At 37.7% G+C, this 6,548-nt stretch overlaps 1 long non-coding RNA gene across 1 annotated transcript; it reads right to left on the reverse strand.

Annotated features, from left to right (window-relative positions):
• Nucleotides 1-473: 473 nt before the first annotated feature.
• LOC149011298 (uncharacterized) lies at nt 474-4,118 on the reverse strand. The gene is made up of 3 exons (XR_016174794.1): nt 4,071-4,118; nt 896-948; nt 474-502 (listed from the first exon to the last, which is right to left on the reverse strand). It is a non-coding gene; the product is annotated as an uncharacterized LOC149011298 (long non-coding RNA).
• Between the last annotated feature and the right edge of the window lie 2,430 nt (nt 4,119-6,548).

The raw sequence follows: 6,548 nt of genomic DNA on the forward strand, positions 1-6,548 counted from the left end.
GCTACAGTAATATCCAGATTTGATTGACTTGTATCCTCATAGACAAAATGCAAGGCCTTCTCAAACTCCATAATGATCAAGTACCCACCATAACCAACATGAGAGGACTAAATAAAGCATACCTATGGCCTAGTTAGCAAGACTTGGTGCATGAATGGAAGATAAGCCCTACACACCATTTGGATGAGTAAAGGGATTTGCAATCTCTTCAGTACCATCAGTTGGGGATAGAAGCATTACTGTTGTTCCCCTGCAAACTTGCAGAAACAATTTAAAAAAAAAGAAAATAACATTAAATCCATAAGCCTTTGGCTTTGCCTATTTCTTCCATCAGAGTAAAATACAACAAACCTCTGTCCTCAGATGGTTGAAAGTGCAATAATCCAGAACCTCAATTTCAAGTAAAAATTAAATTAATACTAGTGACTAAAGGTTCATCTAATTTTCATAAGCCACTGAGGAATCAAAGAATTCATACATGGCGCAAGACCTTTGTAACTCACTGCAAGAATGAAGTCATATGACTCCCAAAATATCATCATCTGCAGAGGGTGGCAGTCTCAGGAACAAGATACACCGTTACCAATGTCTACAGATACAATTACTTATAGTAACATAATTGGACACGTCAGCAATCTGATGCTCCGCTGGATTCAAGCAGTGAACAGGGGCTGGAAATCAGATTTCTTGGAAAAACCTGGTTCCCCATGTCAGGCATCTTGGAAATGAGATCTTTTAGAGAGCAAAAGTACATAGTCCCCCAAAAAATTTTGGTAACATGCTTTAAGGAAACTAGTTATGAAACACCAGAACTCATAGATATGCAAATACTAAAAGGTTTCCATTCATTCAAAAGAAGATTAAAGTAAAATAAATATATAGGAGAAAGGCATACTATTAGGCCAAGAGTCTGAGTTTGATCAGTTGTCTTCAGTGGGTCATCTGGATCTGTATCCCAAGGGCAATAAACACCAGTAATTAATCACTGGTACACAGAAAAAATCCTAGAAACTACGAAGATGTCACAATAATAAAATAAAAAATAAACTGAATAAAAGTAGTAAGCATCAGCAAAAGTGTGAATCTAAGGGGTCTTTCAACAGACCATTATTGCCCAAAAAAAAATTTCAGTTCCCAGGAAGGTTGCTGCATGCTATCAAATGTAATCTTAAAAGCACTATTGCAATACAAGGTAATTCAAAAGGTTGTGGTTGCTCTACATCTTGATTGTCTTCTTTTTGCAATTTTCATAAAGTTCAATAATATTTTTTCCACATTTTCCAGAAATTGATTGACATATTGAAACCTAGTTAAAGTTTCTGTTTCATTTCACATAAAACCTCCTCAAACGTTTCATAAAAGGGAAAAAACCCAAAAAAAAAACAAAAAAAAAAAAAAAAAAAAAACAAAAAAAAAAAAAAAAAAAAAAAAAAAAAAAAAAAAGAAAAAACCCACAAAATAAGAAATCGAGAGAAGATTTTGGGATGATCAAGGGGGGGGGCCCCCCCCCCCCCCCCCCCCACGTCGATGTGGGACTAATATTACAACAACTTCTTCAAGTTATGTTCAAACTCTGAACACTTTACATTATATCAAAAGCCATCAAAAGGACTAGTGCTGGAACACTCAACTCTTGCTGTGGATAGAGGTAGGAAGGTTATTTATAGACCCAAATGGGAGCATGAACTTTGAAAGACAAACTCAAACACTAAGTTAAAACCTAATTCATCTCAAAAGTAGAGCCAATCTATTTAGCCTAAATTTTACCAAAATTTCAGTTCTTCTAAACCAACACAACAGATTAATAGATTAACACTTCACTAAAATTTCTAGTTCAATAAAACCTCAAGGAAGGAGAGGGAAAAAAGAAACCGTAAAATGACAGGTCACAGAAGGCCATCTAAACTCTAGCTAAACTTGTCGAGTCAATCAGAAACTTGGTGGGGTTGAAGTACCCCGAAGTCTACTTTCAAAATACAGAACTTCAGGATTTTTTTGGAGGAAGCTGATTTACATGTAATTTTTTAACCATGCTAGCTCAGACAACACCTGTTACAGCCAGTCAAGCGACATGGTTGTTTTATGCTTTCCCTCTTTGGGAGTTTGGACTCAAATTCTAGGAGGGAATTCATTTGTCAAGCTGCCACTTGAAATGTTGGGTTTTGGAGCTTCGAATAAATGTTAGTTACTTTTGCAAGATGACTGACTCATTTTTCATTAAAAGATTTGTTATGCCTTTCTAGCTTCAATAAGAATTGCTATCAGTAGGTGTTTGAGTTTATTAATTAAAGTTGATGTGAAAATTTACTGGTAGGATTGGGGTTTAGACCCTTCCTAGTCCTACATGATCAAAATCAGTCAGCAAGACATCACTAGCCATAACCCACTCACCCAGAATGTGTAACATTAATTCAACAGTAATTGTGGACCAGATCTTTGGACCAAGAGTCAGAAATGAGAGATCACAGGATCAAATAATTTCAACCAGTCAATAGTAACTTGAGATTGACCTTAGCCTTGTTTTGGTTACCAAGTTCAACCAATTGGTGTCCCATCCAAGAGATCACTTATCATTGGATGACTCAAATGTAAGAGCTACCTATTGAATTATCAAGAATTATTAATACATGTGGGAGAACATCTTGATTTGCATTAGTGTAAACGCACGCACCAACAAGGATATGGCCTCCTATTGTTAGTTGTGGATAGGAGAAAAGTGTTGCAAGACCCTAGCATAACTCCTAAACAGGTTTGGCTTGAGGATTAGGTTTGCACAGGAACCAAATTGATTTGTTGACTTGACCAACAAGCTGGCTCAACATATAGCCCAGCTATAATCAGAGAATCTAAGCCACCAAAAACTACCCAGCCCAGACATGGAACTGGTGTGATGTTAATTGCGGTTGCAATAATTATGCAGATTAACGTACAGGAAAGTAAAGCCTGAGACTGTTTTTGGAACATACACGTTAATCAATCCAAAAAAACTGCACAAGCTAACATTTACTGAACGAAAGAAGCCATGAACTTGATTGATCATCTTCATTTCTCTTCTTCTTCTATTATTTTTTTGGGGGGGGGGGTTTGTTGGTATTGATTTAGTAAATAAACGGAAACTTACTTTCAAAGCGACAGTTAACATGACTATAGTTTTTTATTATCCTACCCAAAATGGCAGAGAAGGCAACAAATTTAGTTTATAAGCCTAAGAAATATAGTTAATAAGAGTAAATCATGCATGCAAACCTATTGACACTACTATCAATAAACCATGTGACTACATAAGTACCTCTTAGAAATTTTGTAGCTCCATCCAGCACAAGATGTAACAGTTGGTCATATCCTTTCAAAATTCCTGTCACTGTAAGACCAAGATCATATAGAGCAACAATGATTAACCATAGCAATTTTGGAATATTTGCCTAAGAATAATGAAAAGGGTTTAAGAATGCCTAATAAGGGCGCTCATATTAGTTTAAAGATTAAAGAGAACCTAAATATAAATGCAATGAGGGAATCATCATCTTTCAATATTATGATTCAGCAATAAAGGTTCTCTCCATATCCTACATCTTCTGCAACACAGTATCCACTGCTCACCTACAACAACTACTACTGCTACTTCATCATCAACAACTTCACAACTATTAATCAACAAAGTCAAGGTGCCCAAGATCTTTAAATTAAAATTTAAGCTTTAGTCTTTAAAAAATGAACCCTGATGGGATCGAACCATCATAACCTAGATAATATCTCCAGGTGCTCTTCCATTTTGAGCTAAGGACTCAGTATCAACAATGAAGAAAAAGAACTCCACAAAATACTTTTATCTTTACATTGTAGAGACAAGTCTAACAAATATTCCATCAAACATATCATAGGCATTCAAACTAGTATCCGAACAATTTTACAATAAGTTTCCTAACTTGGAGATTTAGGCTGTGTAGATGCGATCAAACTAAATGTAATGCAAATTCAAGGCTTTTGATTCATTCAGCAATCAAATAAAACAATAAGAATACAGAAGAAAAATGCATCTACGGAGACAGATTCTAGAGAATACTACTTACCGATTCAGGAATTTGGTCTTCTCCATCTTGTCGTCATAATCAAGCATTGTCGTCAGTCGCAATCATTTGCCGAAGTCTTCGTCCACTTCGACCGGTGTGGGATCTTCGATTCAGAGATAGGAGAAGATGAGGTCGAGCGATTCAGGTTTTCAATCAAATGACTCAGTAGAAAGATGTACCATGCTACAAAAATCTCTAATGTTCCTCAACAGATCTTATCATTAAGAGAGAGAGAGAGGAAACCATGGATGAGAATCGGTGTTGATAGGGAAAGAGAGAGAAAGGTAAAGGAAAATTAGAAAATTGTGAACAAAGAAGACATTGCAGGGTTTTTGAGTGTTTTTTTTTTTTTAATGAGTAACCCTGCTTGTTTTCCAATTCGGTTCATTCATCTGAACCGAATGGTTTAACCGATTTAACAGGAAAACAAAAGAAGATTAAATCAACATTCCTACTTCCTTGGTGACATGTGGCGGCCATCCAAGGAGCGGCCGCTAGATGGCCGCTGAGGATTACAACCCGATTTAGAGAGAGATTCAGAGAGAGTTCGAGAAGGAGAGGGATAGAGCGACAGAGTTTGAGAGAGACTGAAAGAGGTCAAGAGAGAAATCGAGATTAAAACTAAGGATAAATTCATAATAATTCATGACTACAATGTCGAAATTATCCTTGCAAAAATAACTAAAGAAATAACAGATAGTACAACATTATTGGTATTTAGAAAAATTCTAAGGACAGAAAAGGACAGAAAAAGATTTGCGAAAAAGGTAGAGTACATGCTTTTATTATAGTAGTATGATATATTAAATCTATATGACTTGGGACTTGGGACTTGGGCCTTGATCCGGAAGATCCATTTTGTCATGGGCCCTAGTTCAGAAAGCCCAATGTTGGGTGAAAACGTGGAGATGCCATTTGAGAGGCACTCTCCTATAGGGAGGTCACCTAGAGGTACCTTCCTAAAGAGAGTTGAGCTAAAGGTACCTTCACAAAGAGAGGTGTCCTTACCCTTTCACCCACAGCCTTTGGGGCTCTATATAAACGCATTTTCGTGTTCATTCTTTACACCGAATTTCCTCCTCCTCCCTCTCTCTCTCTCTCTCTCTCTCTCTCTCTCTCTCTCTCTCTCTCTCTCTCTCTCTCTCTCTCTCTCTCTCTCTCTCTCTCTCTCTCTCCCTGTTATTCTATTAAGCAGTGAACATAACCTGATTACACCTTGAGTAACCTTTATGGGGTGCAACCTTAAAGGTTTGGGCTGACTGATCTTGGGGTGAAGACACTTTTAGAACCCGTATTGTACAAAACGGGGTGTCTAAATACCTTAAAGAAAGTACTTTTGGTACGTTGCAGCTCTGCAGAAGTTTAGTAAGCTCAACCATTCAAGTGTATTTGCAGATTCCTCAACAAGTTTCTGTACATCAAACACTAGTGACTTGAACAATATTGACTTAAATAGCACTTCTAGGAAGTGCGAATTCTCCATAGTGAGTCACCTAGGAATGACTCCATGGTGGTTCGGGACACCCACGTGGAAGCAGTCCATAATTTGGAAGTACTGGTAATGGGACCCCAAGGAAACCATAAACTGCAACACACACTTAGGGAGCTTCTCATCTTGAGACAAAAGTCCAAAAGGACTTCCCATTACTCCAAATGGTTCCACTACCTTCCAGGTGTCACACCCCACCCAGCCGGATCCGGTCATACCTGAATGCCCATGGGGGTGATACACCACAAGATCTAGGTTCAGTGACAAATCCATACAAAAATGATATAGCATAATTAAATGGACAAGAATAAATCAAGTTCAAGTAATAAATTATCAAATTTGAAATAATGATTACAATCATTTGTTACTTCAAATTAAAAGGGTATAACATCAGAGTTTTGAAAAGAAAAGAGGATAGTTTTCTTCGCAGCGGAAAATAAACTAGATTAATTCTCTAATGGAATCCACGCTAACATTATGCTCCAAGTGCGTCCACTTATTCTTGGTCACTCTTTCAAGAAGATAAGTTGGGTACCGGTTGGGTGGATGTGGTATAGATACTTCCCCTATGGCATACGGTCCTGTACTACATGTGGTATAGATGCTTCCCCTATGGCACTAACCAACTCGGTTCAGTATCCAATATCTCTCCTCATGCCTAGTGCCCTTTTGGTTCGATTCTTTTCCACCTATGAATGAAATCCTCAATGGGAGGCATTTGTTGGACCCCATTCCTTAACCTAATGGTCATCTACATATAATGGATAGGATGATCTCCATGTCCTCTCACAGATCATTTCACCTATCTTGAGTGTCCATGAGCCCTTATCTATTATATGCAATCCTACCTCTCTATGATGATAGTGGGCTTGCTTGACATACAGGACCCAACCACTAACATCACGGGTTAACCGGCTTGAATACCCCTGCCAAAAGGGTAGTAGTACTCATGAGGTCACCTAACCCAACATTTTAGACATGCCCTAGGT

The sequence above is a fragment of the Hakea prostrata genome, chromosome 7, assembly GCF_041222555.1.
Source record: "Hakea prostrata isolate BN-2017 chromosome 7, UWA_Hpros_2, whole genome shotgun sequence".
Lineage (NCBI taxonomy): Eukaryota > Viridiplantae > Streptophyta > Magnoliopsida > Proteales > Proteaceae > Hakea > Hakea prostrata.